The 23838-nt window shown below is 48.5% G+C and overlaps 1 protein-coding gene and 1 long non-coding RNA gene across 3 annotated transcripts in view; both read right to left on the minus strand.

The window, feature by feature from the left end:
* The window catches only part of SGPP2 (sphingosine-1-phosphate phosphatase 2), a 100273-nt gene that overhangs the window by 30092 nt on the left and 46343 nt on the right, over positions 1–23838 (minus strand).
* On the minus strand, positions 23–22219 carry LOC140625476 (uncharacterized). Of its 2 annotated transcripts, none has more exons than XR_012024807.1 (4): positions 21961–22219; positions 21472–21555; positions 19820–20001; positions 23–638 (listed from the first exon to the last, which is right to left on the minus strand). It is a non-coding gene; the product is annotated as an uncharacterized lncRNA (long non-coding RNA). The 2 variants fall into 2 exon arrangements; XR_012024808.1 differs by lacking the exon at positions 23–638 and adding an exon at positions 15808–17014.

The raw sequence follows: 23838 nt of genomic DNA on the forward strand, positions 1-23838 counted from the left end.
CAAAAGGCTACATATTGCATGATTCCTTTTATATGAAATATCCAGAATCAGTAGATCCATAAAGACAGAATAGATTAGCGGTTGCCTAGAGCTTGGAGGCCAGATGTCTGAAATCAAGGTGTCAGCAGGGCCACACTCCCAGGGCAGAGTCCTTTCTTGTTTCCTCCACCTAATGTCTGGTGGCTGTAGGCCCTCCTGGGGGCCCTGGAGGGGGGGGGGCTCCAATCTCTGCCCCTGTGCTCACATTGTCTCTTCCCCTTCCTTCTGTCTCCTGATCTTTTGTCCATCTCAACTCTTCCTCTGCCTTTTTCTTTTAAGGGTACTTGTCATGGAAGGGCCCACTCAGATATCCAAGACCATCTCCTCATCTCAAGATCTTACTTAACTGAATTACATCTGCCATCATTCTTTTTCTCAAGATAGTGTTCACAGGTCCCACGGCTTTTTGAAGACTACCATTAAATCCACTATATTCAGCAAACAGTATGTGAATGAACAGGCACCGTGCTGTTTTGGGGTTGACCATGGAGAACAAGGTAGACAAGATCTTTGTTCTCGGAGAGCATATGAAGTGAAACATTGGCAGAAAGTATGTTTGGAGTCTTTGCATCTTATTGGTCCAGTAAAACAGCACTGTCCTGCTTTTAAAAAAAAAAAAAGTGTGCTGGATCTGACAAAATCAAAAAGTCAAAAATATTAGAAACAATACTGCAGATATTAGCATCACATGTTATTAGGGAATTACAAAATAAATCCATGTGCTATCATTACATTACATCTATCAGAATGGCCAAAATCTAAACTGCTGACACCACCAAATGTTGATGAGGAGGGGGGAGAGAAACGAGAAGGCTCATTCATTGCTGGTGGGGATGCAAGACGTCACAGCCACTTTGGAAGGCAGCTTGGTGGTTTCTGGCAAAACGAAACGTTCTCTTACCGTAAGATTCAGCCATCGTGCTCCTTCGTATTTAACCCAAATGAATCGAAAACTTATGTCCACACAAAAGCCTGTACATGCGTGCTCATGGCAGCTCATTCATAAGAGCCAAAACTTAGACCCAACCAAGCCGTCCCTTCAGTAGGTGAGTGGATATATCCAGACAAAGGAATATTATTCAGCGCTAAAAAGGAGTGAGTTTTTGAGCCCTGAGAAGACATGGGAGTACCTCAAGTCCACACTGGCAAGTGAAAGAAAACCATCTGAAAAGGTGACATATTCTAAGTTTCCAACTATAGAATATTCTGGAAAAGGCAAAACTATGGAGAAATGAAAAGATCAGGGGTTGCGAGACTTTGGAAGAGAGGAAGGATGAATAGGCAAAGTGGTGAAACGCTTCTGTACGCACTGTAATGGCGGCAAAGGGTCATCATACATTTGTTCAAACCCATAGAAGGTGCAACAGCAAGAGTGAACTGTAGACTACGGGCTTCGGTGATCATCATGTGTCAGTGTAGGCTCGTCAGTTGTAATAAATGCACTGCTGTAGGGAGGGATGTTCCTAGTGGGAGGCTGTGCCTGGTTGAAGGCAAGGATTATATGGGAAATCACGATTTCTCACTCAACTTTGCCATGAACCCAAAACCACTCTGAAAAATAAAGTCTATTACAAAGAGTACTGTGGCAGAGGCATCGGGGTGGCTCAGTCGGTTGGGTGGCTGGCTCTCGATTTCAGCCCAGGTCATGATCTCAAGGGTGCTGGCATTGAGCCCCACGTCGAGCTCCGCAGGGGTCCCCAGTCAGTGGGTTCTCTCTTTCTCTCCCTCCCCTCTGTCCCTCCTCTTGCTCGTGTGCTCACTTGCTCTAAAATATATCAATCTTTAAATAAAGAAAGAGTCCTATGGCAGAAGAGAACTATTTCTCCATTTACTCTGCAGTCAAGAGTGCAATGATTAACTTGACACGGCTTGCCCTAAACGGAGGGCTTCGCTTTCCATTGTTGAAAGGCTCCCCTGCCTAAAGGGACCAAATTAAGTTTCATCATCCATCACGTTCCTTTGGGCTGAGGCCCCAAAGGCCTACACGTAAAGGAAAAATCCATGAGAGGAGGCAAGACAGGAAGCAATTACAGATCATTAACGCCTTAGCCAGCTGTCTTGGGTCTCCTGCATGGTGCTGGGGCCCTAGAGCATTTTGTGATGAGGAATCAGTCTGTTTTTATTTTTTTACTTCTGCCCTGATTTTAAGATAAAGGAAATGTGTAAGTGGGGGGAAAAATTCAGTTCTCTGGAGAGTCTGACGTTGATCCCAAGCAGATCCCAAGCTTTTCTAGGAAACCAATTCTGTCAACACAAAACAGGTCTTCCCGGCACAGAGGACTTCCAACGTGGGGTCTCTTCTTCACATCTGGGCTTCTCTGGGGCCGTCAGAGAAGTTCTCCTAATGTGGTAGCCCTTTCTGGCTATCACGATCCCACTGACAGCTTCACCCCGTCTAACACATCTTAGATTAACCAGACTTTACTCTTCACACTAGTATAAATAAAACCTAGATAGCTCCAAACATAGAGGATCCTTGAAAGAACATTATTACTAGGCAGTTACTCCCTCTTTCTTATGCACTGAGATGACCGGCTGAACCTCCCCATCATTTATCATTTATCCTCCTCCTCTCAAACACCCCCATCCCCATGGTTTAAAGGCTCCACTGTTGTTATAATAAAAGCTAAATCTTCTGTATGATACAGGGAGCATCAAGAGGCTCTTCTCAGATTATGTCCCCCTAACCTCTTCCACCCACCCACACCTTTTGATAAACTTGAACATCTTCCTTCCTTCCTTCCTTCCTTCCTTCCTTCCTTCCTTCCTTCCTTCCTTCCTTCTCTACCCACAGCTTCCTCTGCCCGGGGGGAATCACAGTAACTACAGTGTGTCCCTCGGGATTTAAGGGGGTGGAAACATTGTGGGTCACTGGGATTCATGGCCTATCCATGGATTTATTTTTCAGGAGCCAGGAATTTGGTTATATCATTCTTTAACTGCTGCGGACTAGAGAACACTAACATGTAACCCACAGGCCACAGCTTCTCTACCAGTTACAGACCCGTATCATTTCTTAGTCCAACCAAATTAAGCTCCTTCCTCTTCTTCTCAGGTTGCTGATATGATGATTTGGGTAAGGAAAGGCCAGACCCCCAATCCTTCCACTTCCAGGTACGAAGCCCTGAGAACCGAAAACCTGTGTCCTCACAGAAACTTGCCCACAAATGATCTTAGCATCATCCTTCACACCAGCCAAGGAGTTTAAACAACCCAAACATCCATCAACTGGTGAATGGAGAAGCAATGAGCAGGATGTCCTTACAACAGAATATTATGTGTCCATAAAAAGCAATGAGGTACAGACACAAGGATGGACCTTGGCAGCAGTATGCCAAGTGACAGCAGCCAGACGATGAAAGGACAAATATTCTATAATAATAATATAATAATATAATTCCATTTATTGAAATGTTCAACACAGGCCAACCCTTGGAGACAGCAAGTAGATTAAGGGTTGTCTGGGGCAGGAGGGGAGGGGAATGGGGACAGGAGGTTCCTTCTGGGGCAGATGAAACTATTTTTAGAATAGTTGGGGATGGGGGTAAGGGTTGTGCAACTATATGGATCCACTAAAAACCATAGAATTATATTCCTAAAAAGAAACTAGGGGCACCTGGGGGCCTCAGTTTGTTGAGCAGCTGCCGTTGGCTCAGGTCATGGTCCCAGGGTCCTGGGATCGAGTGCTGCATGGGGCTACCTGCTGGATGGGCAGCCTGCTTCTCCCTCTCCAGTGCTTATGCTCTCCTGCTTTCTCCTTCTCTCTCTTTCAAATAAATAAATAAAATCTTAAAAAAAAAAGCTGGGATTTTAATTTAATCCAGAGCCCAGACTTTAATAAAACATACAAATGAATAAAAAAAACCTAGACATTAAAATGGGTCCTGAAATCCTTCTCTGTGTTCTTGAAGCCCTTTGCTGCAAAGTCTTAGGGACAACGCCTTCCTGTATTGAGTCCAGGGAAGCGGCTACGGGGATTCCTAGTACTCTGTGCTCCAGGAGCCCTGCTCGGGCCTGCCCCGACCCGGTTCTGCAGGGCACCCAGGGGTGACGGCCCATGCCACAGAGGAGCTGCTGGAAACCCACTCAACTTCAAACCAGGATTAGGGTTTTTTTTTTCTCCAAAGATTTTATTTATTTATTCCTGAGAGACACAGAAAAAGGCAGAGACACAGGCAGAGGGAGAAGCAGGGTCCTGCAGGGAGCCCGATGCGGGACTCAATCCCGGGACCCCGGGGTCATGCAGATGCTCAACCACGGGGCCATCCAGGGGCCCCTAGAGGACTCATTTCTAAAGCAATTTTTTTTTTTTTGAAGCTGTGGAACCTTTTCAGATCAATACTTTTATGAAAGACTGGCTGCGCTTGGCTGTGTTCGTTTACTCAGGGTAGAGTCGTCCCTTCTCCTTGGAAGCAGTGAGGCTCTGTGGCAGCTTGTTTGGTGTCAGGGAGTGAATTAAAAGCAGCTCTTTGTGGTGGTCCTTTCGGAACATTCTAGAAGCCACTGCCCACCAGCCAGTGTGCAAAGTTGTTTTCAGTTGGTGAATCTCTTCTCATACTTGTGGCATTACTTTATTTACTCTTTAAAATTCTGAGCCCATTTCCAGTGCGTTCTCTGGCTGTGTGTGTGTGTGTGTGTGTGTGCTCACGGGCTGGGTGGTGAGTCACTGAGAGAAGCAACTGTAATTTCAAACTAATAAGATTTCATTCCATGCCTGAAGCACCAAAACAAAGAAATTACAGCAAACACTATAAATCCCAGAAGACTGACAGAAAACTGGTCTTTCCGTATTCAGAGTCCCGTGGAAATGGAGGTATAATAACTAAAGCACAAATGACAGGTGAGAAAAATCAAATAACGAAGTGACAACCTTTGCTGGTTCCTTCTAGCGCTCCATTTTTTTCAAGCTCAGATCTGCTTCTGAACTTTTTGAAGACAAACATTGAAGGTACCAAGATTAGCAATGAAGTCACATAGGTATGAACACCTTCAGGAAAATTACTTCAAACCAACTGAGCCTCCTTTTCATGATTAAGAAGGAGGCGGGTTAAGTAATAACCTGATGTTTGTGCAGTGATTTTTTTTTTATCCAGAGCGTTTTCACAGACCTTGTTTATTTTAATGTTCATATCCTTCCTATTTTATGGATGAGGAAACCGGGAAGGTGAGTGTCTGGCTAAAGACAACACAATCAGGGTAGTGGAGCTGGATTTGAATTTTGTTTTCTGACTCCAAATCCTCCACTCTTGTCACCATACTCCACCACCTGGCCTCTGATGATTAATACAGTCAAACAGATATCTTTCCTTAAGGAGCCCAAATTCTATGATCTTAACCCATTTCACTCATGTGGCGCTCAATAGAGGTCACCTGACTGCCCTTGGGAGTAAGAGATTAATTTTCAATTCCTATCTGTACCATTCCACCAGTGAGCCATCCAGCAGAAGGTTGGGACCAAGGTTTTGTACTCGCCTCTGGAAAGAGGCCACATCCAGAATGGCACCCAGAGAGGGAATGGGGGTCTTCAGTCCTAATAGTTAGAGCACATATGGAAGCTGAAACCATGCACAAGCCTGCCCTCCTTCAGCCAACCAACCGATCGCAAAAACCTGGAAACAGCTCTAAATATCCGTGACAGGCCACTGGTTAAATAAATTATGCGACAGTTCAAAAAGCATTGTGACATATGCGGTCAAGTGAGAAAAAGCCAGAGGCTGCAAGAGTATATATTGATCCCATTTGTATTTTTAAAAGTGCATTTGCATACAAATGCATGGAGGCACGTGGGAAATCCTCGAGGTAGAATCACGGGTGGGGGCGGCTGGTAGGAACGGAGGTCTCGTGGGTATCTTGTGTACTGTTTGAATTTTTCCCACAAAGACAAACAAGAACTCACTTCAGATAACAACGTAACCATCGCAAAGAAAATTCCTTTCTTGGAGACGTCTTGCTCACATTTTTAAGTATTTCCCTTGTCTGTCCTGCTGAGTGCAGAAAAATAAACTGCAAAATAATACGGAAGGATCAAAACCTTTATTGTTAGAGATCCCCCTTTAAAGCCAAAATGCGGTTAGAGGTCACTGACTCACCGTGTTCAACTTTCTCATCTGATTGAAACCACAAACTACTCGCATCTCCAAGCGGGCGCTAAAATCTGTGTACGTAACCCGCCAGCCAAGCCAGCCAAGGCTACAGCGGAAAAAAGTCTCAGAATTTAAGCTGGAAGGAAAGTCCATCTTCGGTCTTGGCTGACTATTCTTAACCTACAACCCTTTCTGCTCTTGCCTGCATCAAACACAGAAAAACCTGCCACAGGACTTTTCCACAGGTTAGAAACCCAACACTTTAAGGAGAATCACCGCAAGCCATTGGAGCCAAGAGCCTAACTGAATTCTTGGCCAATTGGCTTCGCCAATCAGCCAAGCATCATCATCCTTGGTCTTTATGGGGCAAGAACAGCCTAAGTGACCAGTGTTTTAGGATTTTCAAGATTGACCCAGCAGAGTTTTACCTGGAATATGTCTGGACTTTTGGTGGGACCCTTTCTGTGCCCCCCGCCCCGTACCTATGTGGCCTTGGGGTCCCCTCAGTGCCCAGCTCTCATTAGCGTTATTCAAACGATAATCGGTTACAAACCACCATCTAGATTGTGTCGCATGCACAGATGACTCATGTTATTAAATAATACTGGTCTTCAAATTGGCTTACTCCTTTCTAGTAAAACATTTGTGAAATCATGACCTGTTATTGATTATATTTTACAACATAAGTAGAACCAAGACGTACATGTTTAAAAAATAAAAACTCGCCGCACGTACTAGGTGTTCTGGGAATCATAGTCCTGCAGTTACTGATCTCCACTCATTTTTATACAATTACCTTAGTTTAGGCTATGCTTTTTTTCAAAGATGTTATTTATTTATTTGAGAGGGAAAGCGAGAGCACATGTGCTAGCAGGGAGAGGAGTAGAGGGAGAGGGAGGAGCAGATCCCCGCTGAGCGTGGAGCAAACTGCGGGCTCCATCCCACGACCTGAGCCAAAATCAAGATTGGAGACTCAACCAACTGAGCTGCTCAGGTGTCCCGGCTATGCTTGTTTTATGCCTTGGCCCCTGCAACAAGGTAGGTCCTGAAAAAATGAATGCATGCACGCAGGCAAGCACGCAAGCAGGCGGGCACTGAAGATGCATGTATCTCTCACTATCCAAATTCTTCTATCCTGAAATCAGAAACTGAAGAGATTTAGGTAAAAATTTGGATAAATTTCTTGCTATCAAACCTCATGCTACTTGCCGTCTAGAACTCAGGAACCAAATAGATTTGAGCAACTCATAGCCCTTGTCTCCTGGCCTAAAATGTATTACTTCCTTTTTCATGTTTAAAACTCATGCAACTCTCTCAGTCCCTCCTCACTCAATAGAAGCCTCACCCCCCTTTTTTTTCATTTATCTATTTTAGAGAGAGAGAGACAGTGAGTGGGAGTAGGGGCAGAGGGATAAGAAGAGAAATTCTCCAGCAGAGGCCTCGGCCCCGAGCATGGAACCCAACACAGGGCTCTATCCCAGGACCCTGAGCCAAACCAAGAGTCAGCCGCTCAACCTACTGAGCCACCCAGTTGCCCCAGAAGCTTCACCTTTTTATGCAGTGCCAGCCACATCCTTGTCATGATGGTAAAAGTTGGCTTAAGGGGATTTGCCTATATCAGGTGCCTTGTCACCTGCCTGCTTCCAAAGTGGCCACTGTGGCCATTACTGATTTGTTCCTTGAACTTGATAACCAGACTACTTGTTAATAAGTGATCATACATACCCTTCGCACGTTCAAGGAACCATCAAGGCTGAGAATGGAAAGCTGACATTCAATGGGAATTCCATCCTCATTTTCCAGAAGCAAGATCCCACCAACATCAGATGGGGTGATGCGCTGAATACCTCACAGAGCCCACTATCTTCACCATCTTACGCAAGGCCAGCACTCACTTGAAAGATGAAGACAAAGGATTATTATCCTGAATCCTTGTGTTGATGTCACCAACCCCAGAAAGGGAGACGATGTGACAATGACAACTGCTTCAAGATTGTCAGTATTGCCATCTACAGACTGAGTGCTGGGCCCTCCTGGCCAAGGTGATCCATGATGACCTTGGAGATGTGGATGAACCTAAGACCGTGGCCCACGCCCTCACTGTTCCTGGATCATGATGGTTTCATGATGATCGTGGATGACAATCACGGCCCCTCCGGAAAGCTGTGGTGTAAAGTCTGCGATCATTATTCCTGAATCCCTCAGTCCTGCCAAAGCTGTGTGCAAGGTCATCCCCGAGCTGAATGGGAAGCTCACTGGCTTGGCCATTTCTAATAATAGCTTCCAAAATGTGCTATCATTTCCCCACAGGGCTCTTGTGTTCATCAACAGCAAGCTAGAGCTTTGCAGCAAAGTGCATTACTAGTAAGCTGGCCTTACCTGAATCCTCACTTGCTTATATATATAAATCATCTTGGGAGCCATTTAGATGATTTAGATGTAAAGAATCAACATTGCTAACAGCAGCCTATATACAGTGCATATGATAAAGCAAATATGGGATGTGCTCTGGCAGTAAGTCAGGAAAGCACTCTTTTCTACCTTCAAAGGACCCTAGCAAGTCACTCTCTTACTCGTTTCCAAGGACATGATAAGAAGCGGAGACTAGCAGGTTAAATTTAAATCACCAGCTTTCGATCTCTAAGTTTTCCCAAGACATTTTCATGTACATATCCTAATTCTTGGTGATGTTTTAAAAAAAATTTAATTGAGCAAATCTCCCACTTCACCTCGGCCAGTTTCTCTGTTTCATTCATCCTTCACAAATGTTTCCACAATTCCAAATCACTCGTGTTCTAGGAGTGGGCCTGAGAAATGGGAGAACTTACGAGAGTGACACAAGGAACGCCTGCCCACCCAGGCTCTTCTTAAGGCTCGGGCCGTGCTAGTGGCACCCAGGTAAGTTGTGCTTCACCATAAAGCCTCGGTCTTAAAAAGTGTTGGTCATAAAAATGAATGTTCTTACGTGTCCCCTTTCAACTCCACCCAAACCCTAACAAAAAACGGCCGTGTAGGCTAAAGCATTTGTTTTCTGTAATATGTGTCAGAATTTTCTGAAGAAGGAAAAGAAATTAACTAGAAAAAATGTAGGTACTATTTAAATGGGGTTCAGGTTCGGTATGTCTCGAAATATATCCAGCCTCAGACAGAGTCTAGCCCTGCATTACTCGGGGACAAGAAAAAACATGACCACACTGCACCTGCCTGCCTTTCTATGGCAGCGTCTGTGGACGAGGAAGCCTCCGGATGTGGTGGGGCTGGGGTGAGGTTGCCCATCATGCTGACATGACATGACATGCTGAGCCTGATTTTAGGCTGAAGGTCTGACACTGGACCCCTAGTTTTTCGGGCCGTCCCAGGCTCTCCTCACACATTTAGTCGGAGCTGGGTCACCTCAAGGTGGCTTCCTGTCAAGGGAGGCTCTCAGGCGTTGAGAGCATGTGCAGCTCGAGGTGGCCTCTCTTGACCATCTTACACAACTCAGGAAAGCCCTGAATGGTGGCCACTCAAGAGGAAAAAAAAAAAAAAAAAAAAGAAAGAAAAAGCCTTCTTTCCAGAAGGATTAAAGACTCCCAGGAGTCAAGCCAGGCAGCCTCGTCTATGCAGGTTCTGAATCCAGTCACCCCATGTCGGCGCCTTCCCCTTCATGGGACCAGTGAACCAGGCTGCGCAGAGAGGAATAGTTTATGGCGCCACTGGAGGAAGTTCAAGGGTCAGGGGCCTCCTGCCTGCCCGGGGCTGCTCCCTTCTCTTTCCTCGGAGAGCAGTTTCCCAGGGAGCTAAGTGGCGGGAGGAGCGGCCAGGGCAGCCCGCAGGCCGCGGGCCCGGGCCCTCACCCCGCGCCCCTGCACGTTCCCGGGGGAGGCCGCTTCCTCCAGGGGTGCCGTCTCGTGCCCCCCCATCCCTGAGCAGACGCAATTACCAGTTAAGAGGCTGGGGAGGAAATGGAGAGCTAAGGAACCGCCTAAGAATAACAACAATGCAATATGCCAGCTAACAAGATTACAGAGGCCATAATCCTAGGATGTGAGGAAGAAAATCCACTTAGGACAACGCGGATGACGTCAGCTGCTGGCCGGGGCGCCCGGATCCGCGGCAGCTACTCAGTGAATCGGGGGGAAGAGCCAAATGGACTCTTCTATTGTTTTTTTTCCATACACAACAGCTATTTCCACTCAGTTTGACATCGTGGGCTGTGCTGTCGGCCCTGGGCAAAGCCCCTCTGGCGCTCATGTCCCAACCACATCGACGTGACAGCGCGAGCAGGGAGCAGGGGGCCCTGCCTGTGCCCGAGCCAGCCCACGTCCAGGGCCCCAGGCGGGCTGTCTCCCGCGTCTGGCCATCTCTCCTCCTCCCTCCACGCTGAAAGCAGAGGCATCGCATGACCACAGGCCACGACCCCACTGCCCCTCGCCCCCCACCCCGTGGTAACAGCAACGGCACATCCCACTCGTAAGGGTACTGGGCCCTCGTCTAAGACTTAACCTCGAGTCCTGGGAACCGCCTGGGCCTCGGACGGGCTCGCCCAGAAAGGAGGAGTCCCCGAGCCCCGAGGTCCAGGCAGCCCGCCTAGTGCCCCCACGTGCAGCCCAGGCCTTCTGCCATCCCGGGGCTCAGGCCGCCCTGAGCCGCCCCAGGTCGGAGCTCACCTGGGGCGCGGGCACCCCGGTCCCTCCGGTCTCTGCCAGGAGCCTCTGGTCCCAGCAAGCTCCAGGGAAGGGCTTGCTTGGTGTGAGCGCGACCACAGCGAGCAAATGAGCCCAACTACCCGGTTCCCAGGAGCCCGGGGCCGGTGGCGGGTGGTGAAGACACGGAGGGAGGTATTTCCGGGCCGTCATCCCTGAGAAGCGAGTTTCCCTATCATTTTGGAAAGACAAGAATGTCTTTCATCTGAGAACATCACGCACCGCACCGCGAGCTGATTCTCCCCCAAAGCCGCGTCCTCGCGCTCCCCCTGCACCCGCGGCTCCGGGGAGCCTGCAGGGGACCAGCCCCCCAGCCCCAGCCCCAGCCCGGCTCTGTCCCTAGGCGCCCCGCGCTCTCCAGCTGCCCGGATCCCAGCCCGCGGGGACTAAGGGGCGCGGGAAGGCGGCGGGGCGCACCTCTCCACGGGCCTAGGCCCTTAGTCCCCACGGGGGGCACCTCTCCACGGGCCTAGGCCACGTCCTGGGGCTGCTCGGGAAGCGCCCAGGGGCCCCTCGCAGCAGGGCCTCCCGACCACCTTCCCCCTGCCTGCAGAGACTCGCACCCTGTCTACACTGAGCTGCGCGTGTTTATGTCATCGGCCCATCCTCCCCCCAGCAGCTGCCCTGCCCTGCTCAGGACCGCGTCTGCAATAGCGCCTCGCGGGACTGGGGAGCTTTGCCCTCCTTCCACCCGTCTCAGCCTGGAATCTCTCCCCCAGCTTCCCAGCTGGCTGGCCCCCCCTCATCCTTCCAGCCTTAAGTTAAATGAAACAGCACAAAGTGCTCTTTTTTTTTCTTTTTTAAGATTTATTTATTTATTTATGATAGACATAGAGGAGGGGGGCAGACACAGGAGGAGGGAGAAGCAGGTTCCATGTTGGGAGCCCGACGTGGGACTCGATCCCAGAACTCCAGGATCGCGCCCTGGGCCAAAGGCAGGCACCAAACCGCTGAGCCAGCCAGGGATCCCAAAGTGCTCTTTTTTTAAATAAATTTTTAAAAGATTTTATATATTTATTCATGAGAGACACACAGAGAGAGGCAGAGACACAGGCAGAGGGAGAAGCAGGCTCCCTGAGTGGAGCCCGGTGTGGGACTCGACCCTGGGACCCTGGGATCATGCCCTGAGCCGAGGCAGAAGCTCAATCCCTGAGCCGCCCCGGGGCCCCGCAAAGTGCTCTTTCTTGATCGCCTTCTTTCAGGTAGGTCTCTACTCTCACCCTGGTTGTGGCCCAAACGGTAACCAAACCAGCTTTGCTGCACTGACCTCCTTACCGCCGTCGCTGCTGCCCGCACGCTAAAGCCAGGAGAGCAGGATGCCGGCTGTCCTGCTCGTGGCTTATTCCCCAGCGCTTACAGTAGTATTGTCGGGTGTCAGTTCAATGAATGAACCAGTGACTAAAATTTGAGTTGTTGCCCTGCAATGACAAGGTAAGAACGAAGATCTGACACTCTTTTTAAAAAAGCAGAGAAGAATCTGGTTTCCGATTTGAATATTAATCAGCTCAGAAACAACTAGCGTTGTTCCTTCCATACTGGAAAAACCTTGATGGGATTTGGACCAAACGTGGGTCCTGACTTTCCATCAGGGGCCCTGGAGAACCATTCCAGATTTCGGGAGGTGGGATGGGGGAGATTCCATTTTTAAAAGATCTCTAGGGTACTTAGTATACTTTGTAGATTTTTTTCCCCAGGGCATCTTTAGTGCCCTGAACTATGAATTACTTCTGTAAAGGATGTCCCCTACAGGGGGACAGCTCTTAAATCATCTTTAGAAAAGATTTATTTTATTTATTTTACCCAATTACTTGAGTTGCTACTACATGTTAGTTTCAAGGGACAATGAAGAGTCTTCTAGTAGGGATGCAGATACAAGATGAAGGGTGGCCTCTCTAAGGATAGTGCTGGTGCTGGATCTTGCAGGGGGCAGGGACAGGTGACATCATGAGAGGCGGTGGCTGCACTGGAAGAAAGCATAAAGCAGAACATGGCTTGCCTACAATGCATACCCTGAGGTGGGAGTGTGCGTCATCAGAGTTCTGTGATGCCAGACAGGGGGTAGGAAGAAGGGCTAAGGGTAGAGATTTAAGCAGAAATCTAGTCTGAAAAGGCCTCACAGGCAGTTTTAAGGTGCTTGGATGTTAACATGTTTTTGGTATGTGGTCACATTTGCATGAGGGAGGTCACTCTACGTGCTGTGCGTGCGTGTGTGTGTGTGTGTGTGTGTGTGTGTCAGGGGTGCATTTGAACAGCTGGAAGGAGATTCATTATAAAGTTAACGCAATAGTGTTAAATAAAGATGATGCCAGCTTGAACCGAGGGAATGTTTCCAGAAATGTGGGAGGTATAAAATTACACGTACACAGTACAGAATAAAAATCTCCCCTAAACGAATAAGTGGACCATCCAAGGCCCCTGGAGAACGTCTCTGCTCACTGTGATGGAAAACATATCAGTGTGTGAAGTGAAGACTAGTGGCCATGAACTCTTTTGAGGTGCTTGTGTTTATACTGTAGCTTTTCTGTTTCACAGCTCCCTGTGTTAAAAGAGACCATTCAGATGTTCTGATTGAAAAGTTCTACCCTTTGGATCCACCAAGGTCAGGAAAAAATAAGTCAGCCAGTCACTTATACTGGTCAATAACATAGGATTTACAGCTTGTAGCCAGCACTCTGGGATATAGTTGAGAATCTTAGGTAAAATACTATGTAATACCTTCTCCCATACCACGTAACTTCTAGGATCAACTATGGGCTGAACAACAACAACAAAAAAATTAAGATTGATTACTACAGACCTGACCATACATCTCATGAGATCAAGGTCCCGGGATCAACACACATTTAGAACACACATTTGATGTAGTTCATCAGCAGCCAGTATGTCCTAATAGCATTAAAATAGTTTTCCCATATGTTATTTGAAAATGATACAGCATCCTTTAAAAATTCACGTTCTTTGTGAACCATTTCTTCGATTAGAAACAGTAAGAAAACAAGTTAATAGACCATCTGTACTCTGCTGAGGAGGAGGTGCTAGGGAGCAGGTTCTCAATGGTTCTCATGAAGGCTGGGAAAGCCAGCTCTAAATATATAAAAGGGGGAAACATACAGAAATGGTGCAATGTTTGTTTGTGGGAGATGCTTTTATAGTTATATTTGAATATATAGTTGATCCTCGAATAGCATAGAGGTTAGAGGCACAGTGGAAAATATGCATGTAGATTTTTAAAAAAAGGTTTTTTCCCTTTATTTTAATTTATTTTTTATTTTTATTTTTTTGGTGCTTTCCTTTTTAAGTAAACTCTACGCCACACATAGGGCTCAAACTCACGACCCCAAGGATCAAGAGTCACCTGACTGAGCTAGCTGGGTGCCCCTTACATGTAGCTACTAATAGCCCACTGTCGACTACATGCCTTAATAATAAAAACAGCCAGGTAACTCATTTTTGTATGTTATATGTGTTATATACTGTTATATACATTACAGTGAGCTAGAGAAAACAAAATACTATTAGGAAAATCATAAGAAAGAGAAAATACATTTACATTTACAGTGCTAGTCTGTATTTATAGAAAAAATCCACGAATAAGTGGACCTGCACAGCTCAAACTCACGTTGTTCAAGGGTCAACTGTCTCGACTATAATGTAATCAATCTATCAAATGCTTGTGATTTGACACTAAAAAATAAAGTTAGGAACACACTTCGTGTTTGAGCAGCAATCTTTAGATCTCCACCCGGCTTCTAAATACTAGCCTGAACAAGATGACTCCGTCTTCTAATTTTCTTTGTTATTTATATGTTGCTCTGGTTAGAGGAAAAATTCATATGCCTTCCTGAAAGGTATCATGCAATACAAAAGACTGTGTGTTGTCTAAGGGCAGCAAACACAAACTACAAAATGGTATCTGAAAGAGAAAGGTGGTGCCTCCACACAGAGGTCTTCTAGAGTGGAATTCTTTGTGCTTCTTCATTGTCTCTACTGAACAAACCAACAAAAAAACCTCCCTAAATCTGGATTTAGGTAAGGATAGGCTTTATTTGAAACAATTATTGCAAGGTGGGAGAGGGACTAGAGCAATCGGGGAACGCCTCTGATTGGGAGATCTGCAATTGTTCAAAGATTTGGCAGAGAAGGGCTTCTCTTTCTGAGGGAAGAATGAAGATGTTCCTTAGGGGTGGGGAGGTGGACAGGACAGCAGATCAGAGGGTGGAACTCTGATTTCGGTTTATTCTCAGGATGGCCTTGCAGGACAGGCTGTGTGCTGTTGGTGCAAAGGTGGGTTAAAGTTCAGGGGCCTGGGCCGGGAGAGAAATTTCAAGTTTGGTCAAGTCAGGTATCATCCAGATTGGTCAGAGGAGACAGGGTTCAATCATTTACAAGACAAAGCTCATTACAAAGCTGTGATCATCAAGACAGTGTGTACTGGCACAAAAACAGACATAAGAGAGAACCTAGAAATGGACCCTCAACTCTAGGGTCACCTCATCTTCAACAGAGCAGGAAAGAATATCCAATGGAAAAAAGTCTCTTCATTAAACGGTGCTGGGAAATTTGGGCAGCCACGTGCAGAAGAATGAACCTGGACCATTTCCTCACATCATACACAAAAATAGACTCAAATGGATGAAAGATCTAAATGTGAGACAAGAAACCATCAAAATCCTAGAGGAGACCACAGGCAGCAACCTCTATGACCTCAGCTGCAGCAATTTCCTGTTAGACATGCCTCCAACAGCAAGGTAAACAAAGGCAAAAACAAACTACTGGGGCTTCATCAAGATAAAAAGCTTCTGGGATCCCTGGGTGGCGCAGCGGTTTGGCGCCTGCCTTTGGCCCAGGGCGCGATCCTGGAGACCCAGGATCGAATCCCACGTCGGGCTCCCGGTGCATGGAGCCTGCTTCTCTCTCTGCCTCTCTCTCTCTCTCTCTCTCTGTGTGTGTGTGACTATCATAAATAAAAAAAAAAATAAATAAAAAAATAAAAAGCTTCTGCCCAGCAAAGGAAATAGTCGACAAAACTAAAAGCCAACCAACGGAATGGGGGAAGATATTTGCACATGACACATCAGATAAAAAGCTGGTATCCAAGGTCTATAAAGAACTTATCTAACTCAACACCCAAAGAACAAATAATCCAGTCATGGAATATCTTTAGACATTTCTCTAAAGAAGACATATAAATGGCCAACGAACATGTGAAAAAATGCTTAATATCACTTGGCATCGGGGAAATACAAATCAAAAGCACAATGAGATACCACCTCACACCAGTCAGAATGGCTAAAATTAACAAGTCAGGGAATGAGAGATGTTGGCAAGGACGCAGAGAGAGGGGAGCCCTTGTGCACTGTGGGTGGGAACACAAGCTGGTACAGCCACTCTGGAAAACTATGGAGGTTCCTCCAGAAGTTACAAATAGAGCTACCCTATGGCCCAGCAACCGCACTGCTCGGTATTTATCCAGAAGATACAAACACAGTGCTCCGAAGGGGCACCTGCACCCTAATGTCTATAGCAGCAACGTCCACAATAGCCAGACGGTGGACAGAGCCCAGATGGCCATCAACTGATGCCTGGATAAAGAAGATGTGGTGTGTGTACACGATGGAATATTACTCAGCCATTAGAAAGGATGAAATCTTACCATTTACATAGACGTGGGTGGAGTTGGAGGGAATTATGCTGAGTGAAATTAGTCAGAGAAAGACAACTATCATACGGCTTCACTCCCAGGTGGAACCTCAGAAATAGCACAGAGGACCATAGGGGAAGGAACAGAACACTGAATGGGAAGAAATCAGAGAGGGAGGCATGAGAGACTCTTAACTCTAGGAAACAAATGGAGGGTCGCTGCAGGGGCGGTGGGCGGGATGGGGTGACTGGGTGACGGGCATGAAGGGGGGCATGTGATGGGATGAGCACTGGGTGTTACATGCAACTGATGAATTACTGACCTCCACATCTGAAACTAATGATGTGCGATATGTTGGCTAATTGAATTTAAATTAAAAAATAAAAATAAAAGGACTTTGGTACAAGTACTATAAGATCAGCTCTGACATTGCCAAGCCTTTCATGGCCCTCAAACCATCATCTTAGGTTATGGACAAACCGAAGAAAACTGCCAGGAGCTTTCTGAGAAGTCGACACAAGGCGAAACCAGAACTTGGATCGCTGAGTGAAAAGATGAAAACTTTCCTTTAGGAAAAAAAGAAAAAAGGCTCAGTCTTTACCAAACGCTTAGATGTCTCTAAATCCTGCTCTTATTTACTCAACATATGGGATAGTGACTCAATATAAGATTGTTTTCCTTTGAACTTTCCTAAGGGGTGCTTTTGCCCAGCCACAATTGTTTTTTAGATATATATATTTTTAAGATTTTATTTATTTTTTCATGAGAGACACAGAGAGGCAGAGACATAGGCAGAGGGAGAAGCAGGCTCCTTGCAGGGAGCCTGATGTGGGACTCGATCCCAGGACCCTGGGGTCAGGACCTGAGCCAAAGGCAGATGCTCAACCGCTGAGCCCCCCAGGTGCCCCTGATGTCATATTTTAGATCTAGAAAATGCTACAGTGCCTATTTCTATAGTGCTTGTGTCTGGGGGTTGTCACAGTAGCTGTGAAGGTCTGGTGTGAGATCAATGACACTCCAGCCCCATCTCATCATCTTAAGAGACAAGCACATGTTAATCTGCCTTTACTTACTCCTGCTACCCCCAGCCCGCTCGGCAGGGGTGCACCTGCACGTAGCTGAGGACCTAAGTGGTGGTATCGATGACTAATGTTTATGGTTACAAGATCCCCAAACAAAAAACTACAGGTGACGAATTAAGCCTGACACCTGTGTAAGAATGCAAGCGCCACGTTCTAGGAGACAGCTTCACACTAATCTTCCTACTTGGATCACTGGCTAGCGTTTAAACGCACATAATCTCCGCATTTCGGGTTGCAAAGGGTGAAAAATGGCCAGAGGACCTCAAAAGCGTATCTTATTTATCATGGGGTTTCAATTTGGGCATCTGTCCATTCACCTTGGCTTTTCTAGGGCAATCGCAATCACAAAAGGTGTTCCTTTTCCAAAGATATTTTCTGAACCAGGGTCCATCTGAGTGGCTCTTTATATGCTTTGATCTTAAAGGTGACCCCCTCAAAAGGCTCTCGGTGGGTTTATATTCTTTTGTAGATTTTCCTTAAACTATATTCCTCATGAATGTATAAAAATCCCACAAAATTAATATCCCTAAGAGAGCTAGATAACAGATCAGCACACCTCAAACGCCCTGGCAGGTAACTGAGAGGGTTTTAAACAAAGACAGGCACCTGGTTTTCTGAAACTCAGGCCTTTGACAGAGTGTTAATTATTTAATCCATTCAGTGTTAAACGCACCCTTTTAATCGCCCCCAGGGAAAGTAGTCAAATATTCTTTGTAGACTAGTATGGTTTTTTTAAAAAAAAAAAAAAACATAAAATCCAGTCTTACGCCTTCTAAAAGCTTTTACAGTACAATTTAGGTTTGAATTTCTGAATCCAGGCCCCAGTTAAGCAAAAGCCTCAAAGAACACTTAGCTTGTTTGGAATGCTTACCCAAGTGAGTTGAGTCCCCCCCCCCTTTTTTAAATAAATTCTAATTAAGCAGTCACGTTGTGATTTTTGTTGGCATAGAGAAAAATGGAGACATTCAGTCCACCCCTATGTCCATTCTTTCCAACTAAATGTTTTCGTAGACAAACACTGAGAACTGCTCAACCCTGATCTGTTCCTGGGGGGTCCGGTCTAAGAAGCCGTCGTGGGGTGTGGCCAGGAGCGCAGGCTCACTTCCTGCTGGCTGCCCTGATCCAGGTGAGTCACTAAGATTCCAGTTAGTATTAAATGCAGATTCATTTTTCTCCTTTGACTGAACCTTCTATTTTGGCCTCATAAAAGAAATCAGCTCCTTATTTCATTCACTGAGCCCTTATTTGTACAGCAGCGGTAGTTTAAAAGGAAGCGAGCTTGCTGCTGCTCACAGCTGCTCATTTCCAAGCTAACAGTTTTTGGAAAAACCCTCAGGATGTCGTTTCCCAACCCCGAGAGTCAAACTGCTACGCATTTGAAAAACATTTTCAAACTGAACAACACATTTTCCCCTTCTGATTTCGGTGCCTACGAATGCCAGAAGAAATTTAATTTTAAAAGGAACAAAAGCTAACATCTTTTTCTCGTTAAATCTGAGCAGAGGCAATACCAACAATGGTCTCAAGCGCGTGAGCACACGGAGGCTCAGGGAAAGATCTGCAGCCTTGATGTGCGCCACTGCATTTATGCCCCAACTAGGGTGGGTGCTTAACCCTCTGCGCGTCCCTCCGCCCACCCCAACCCCTGGCTTGAATTTGCAAGGCCCAATGACTCCTAGTGACTCAGACTTGAGGTGGGTCCAGTGATCTCCCTAAGGGCCCCTTTTCACCAGGAACCACTATTGCTTTTCATGGGAGACCCTAAGAGAAACTGGTAGGAGCTAACCGTGTCAGGGTGTAGGGGCGTCTCTCCAGGGAAATGCTATAGGGTCCGTTGCATTGCTGAGGTCAGAACCTATGATGCAAGACTGAATATCTGCCAAGACCCATCTCCATCAGGACTTTTATAGTTACGACACTCTCAAAAAATAAGGGGCCCTGTGGTCCCTTTGTTCAGCTCCATATTTCACCCATGGTCAAACCGAAGCCCAGAAATAAAGGCCATTTGGGGAGTTATTGGTCAACTCTGGGCTACACCGGGTGGCACACCTGTGCCAGCCAGCAAGCAGGAGGCCCGGCCCCTGGCCCCCGGCCCCCCACCCCCAGGAGCGCTTCTGCTCCTACTCCTGCAGCACTCACTGGGGTAAAGAGAGAGGGAGCAATTTTCACTTGGATTAGAATCCAAGTTTCCTCACTCTCAGGGTAAACAAACCATCATTTCATTCATTTGTTCCTTTTAGGCTGAAAGACTCCTGAGTCATCCCAACCCCACATCCCCCTTTTTCTTACGTATTCATGCATGAACTCTGAGTCCTGTTTATCACGAGCAGTGTGTAGTAGCTGTGATCAGATGTTGTGTGGATGGGCCAGCAAATAGGCAGGAAAAGGCTGAGCTACCCTCAAGCCAGTACGTGCGGTAAAATTTAGCATACTTTTCCCGATTTTCTTGGTTTTTGCATTACTGTGGTTCTCTACTTGCAAAATGAAAAATAAAATTAATCGGGCATATCACATACATAAAAAAGTGGGGAGTACACTGAACATAATTAAGGGAAAAGGCTAGTGCAGAGAGCAGTGGTTCTCAGCCAGGGCTCTGGGATCAGATGGTCGTGGGTTCAAATCCTGTCTCTGTCCCCAATGGGCTATGCCAGCTTGGCTGGCCTGCTCACATCGCTTCTTTGCCTTGAAGATGGAATAATAATAGCGCATCTGTGGCAGGCCGTCATGTCTGTGAGGCCCACCGCTCCGCACCCAGCTCAGTCAGGACTGCATGAATGACAGCTGTCACTGCACTTGGGTTTCAGGGTCCTGACAGCCAGCACAGAGGCTCCGCTCATGAGGAACAGCCAGGCTCGGCCGGTGCAGCGGTGACCCTGCAGCCTCACTGGGGGCATCTGAGGGCCTGTGCGCTGGATCGAGCCTGGAGGGGACCGTGCTGGAGGCGGGGTGCCAACACCAGCAGGTGGACTGGAAAGGGGCCCGGGTCTCCGGGGTCAGGCCGGCTAGCCTCAGTTTCCCAGATGAACCCTCAGATGATGGAGGCCCAACTCCTACCAAGCAGGCCAAGTGTCCCCCGGCCACTGGTGTGTGCCACAGAGGCCATCGCGTGCCCACGGAGGCCACCAGACCAAAAGGTGGAGGCCAGCCTCTCGAGACAGAGGGCTGCCCATGCTGTCTGCCCTGGGGGGAGAAGAGGCAGCAAAGGGCTCCTCCGGAGAAGCCTGGGTGCTGTTCTGGTGGAAGGACAGCGGGGAGGAGATAGTACAGCCATCTGGTTAATAACACCACGTTTGTCTAGCAGCTCTCAAGCTTCCAGAAGATTCCAGAGGCCTTTGTAAGGCTCCTCATCCTCACCTGGCAGGGCCCACAGGCGAGGGATGCAGAGGGCAGAGGAGGCCAGAAGCACAGTGACAGGAAATGCTGGCCTTCCCCAGCACGGATAGTCCCCTGCGGGTCAAATCACCACCCCCTAATGGGACAAAGGGCCACCCTCCCTCCTCCTCTAAGGCTTGGCTGCTGGGGAGAGGATACGGAATGGGAGCGTGGGCCGAGGTGTGGCAAGCCCACAGGACGGGTAGGTGGCGGTCCTCAGGCTGCCAGCCCTGAAACAAGGCGCCAGGGCCCTCCCTCACCCTCCGAGGCCCTGGCCTGCTGGCACCCAGGGCCTGACAAGGGCGGGGGTGCTCCCAGGACCACAGCACAGAGGACTGACGGACAGAGAAGGTCCATAGAGGGCCCTCGCAAAGGAGGTGTTCCAAACAGACCAAGCACGTTTCTGAAGAATTGGGGGTGGGTGTGGATAAGTAAAGTGTAGCCAGTTGAGCAAGAGGAGAAAGACCCAGTGTTGGGGACTAACACCAGGTGTGAACATTCCCTAAGCTCCTCTCTGGTTGTGTGTCTTTGGGTAACCCACTTACCCCTCTGGGTTTCAGTTTTCTCACCTAGGAAGTGGGGTTCTTACATGTAAAGCGCTGGGCTTGGGGCTGGGGGGGTGCTCAGTAAGCAGACCCTTCAAGACGACAGCTCTGCAAACGGGATTGATTGGCAGGGAAAAAAAGAATAGAATTGTTAAGATTTTATTTGAAAACTGTAGCTGAAAGAATGGCCATCACCACCCCACCACCCCATGGCCTACTGATTAGCTGATTCTCTTTTGTTTTACAAGTGAATGGGAGGGAATCTGGGACAAAGTCCAGTCCTGAAGGGTGCTTTGTAAAGCCCTGCGGGGACTCACCCACAGGCAGTGGGGGACAGGAGCCTCCAACCCCCTTCCCAGGCCACTCCTGGGAATTCAGAGAAACAGCCTTGCTTCTCCCTGCCTGGCTGCTGCTTGCCTTCCGGCCTGAGCAGGACCCGGCAAATGCTTTTTTTTTTTTTTTTAAATAAGACTTGAAAAGCTATCATAAAACCAACGGGAGAAGAGGACTCACTGTGCACCAAACTCCATGAAATGTTCAGCGTTTTGCAGCATTTGAGCAGCCCCACCAAGGGCTCCTGCCTCCAGGCCGCCGGGGTTCCAAACCCCTTCATACCTGGCTCAGCGGTAAAGCAATCACACGCCCGCGAGAGAGATTAAGTGATGCGTTTAGAAGGGATTCTCGGGATGGGGGGCCGCTCTGGGGGAGGAGTACAATTCATCAGAACAGAACCAACCCCAACCCCAGAGCTGCAGTCTTGGGGGGGAGGGGCGAGGAGCAGGGTCAGGCTGGGTGGGGAAGAAGGTGGGGCACATTTTCCAGCCATGGTCATAAAGGAGAAGGGGGTGCGGGGGGAGGGGGGGCTGCAGATCATTGTTCAGGGTGATGAAGTGACCCCTGCGGAGCCCCAAACGACCTGTGCTACCATCACGAGTCCAGTCTTCAGCTTTTTTTTTTAAACCCAAGTAGTTCCTTATTGTGTTTCAAAACCAAACCAATACCTTTTGCCTAGCCAAGCCCCTGGGGCCATTTACTTAATGTTTAACTAAGACTAAATTAGGAGGCGCTGCTTCAGAGACAGTGGGCGGGATCCGGCGCCTGACTCCACTGCACTCCACGCGGGTCGGGTCGGTGGGGTCGACCGGCCGCGCACGCCTCGGGCCCCATTGACCTCGGCCAGAGCTGGGCAGTCTTTTGAAGTGAACGGCGGTCGCGGTTTAGACAGAGGATTAGGGGCTAATCACATTTAGAGTCATCTCTTGGCCCTAAAGTCGACCCCAGCCGAGAGGGGGTGAATTAGAGGGACGGGCTGGGCTTCCGTGTCCTTTCTGACCCCCGCCCCCCGGGACAGCGCCCCGACCCCGGGAATCACCCAGTCTGCCTCCTCACCCATCTGCGGGCCAGTTGTATACAATAACACTCGACTCCACCGCAGTTACACACCGTGTAGACAGCGGGCACCGCGCCAGCGGCCGTCTCAGGTGGGCCCCGTAGCACAGAGCTCCCGGCCAGCGTTCAGTCGCCGGAACGGGCCCCCGAAACCCATCCTTTTGGACGAGCGCTCTCCCAGGTGAGTTACCTGGACGCCGCAGAGTAGGAACAGGGGGCCCGGCCGCGGAAGTCCGCCACGCAGGTGCCTTCTATAGTCACCGTGCACTGACGCGCTTCCCCGTAAAGCGTTGCTTGGGTCCAGGGGGCCGCAGACGGCGGGCAGCCCGACGGTCACCCGGCCACCGGTCTGCCGGGCGGTCTCGACGGTGCACGAGACACTCAGGAAAGCCACGTTCACGTCGGCCCGCAGAGGGGAGGACGTGGATTTGGTTTCCGTCTATTCAAGTGTTGTTATCTGGCCCAACTTTGGCTGTTTTCCTCCTCACTCCACGCCCTGGATGGATCTCGTCTAAGGGTCACACGGGGAGCAGACAGGGACGACTCTCGGCCGTGTCACAGCCCTCCCAGGACCCTCAGGCTGGCTCCTTTCATTTCAAAGTCGGAACTGTCACCTGCCTCGAGCACCTGCACGGCGAGGGCTGCAGTCCACGTCGGGGTATCCCAACCTGGCCCATGGCTCGGTGCCCCAACTCCCCGTCTGTCCCCGGCCCGCAGAGCAGCTGTCTGGACCAAGAACAGTCAAGTATACACGGGCACGAGGCGGAGGGATCACGGTACAAAACAAGCCGGGGCAGGTGGTCTTGAAAATCTAAAGGGAAAGACCACTGGGAGGTGACTGCCTGGCAACAGAGGTAAAGCAGCAGGTACGTGGGGTCACAGCTTCACGCTGGGAGGCGACCACACCGTCCACCGCATCAACCCCCGTGAAGTCCTGGCCCTCGGATTCCCCGGAATCTTGCAACAAATCCCCCCCACCCTTTCCCAAGCTACTTTGAGCGG

This window comes from Canis lupus, chromosome 36, assembly GCF_048164855.1.
Source record: "Canis lupus baileyi chromosome 36, mCanLup2.hap1, whole genome shotgun sequence".
Classification (NCBI taxonomy): domain Eukaryota; kingdom Metazoa; phylum Chordata; class Mammalia; order Carnivora; family Canidae; genus Canis; species Canis lupus.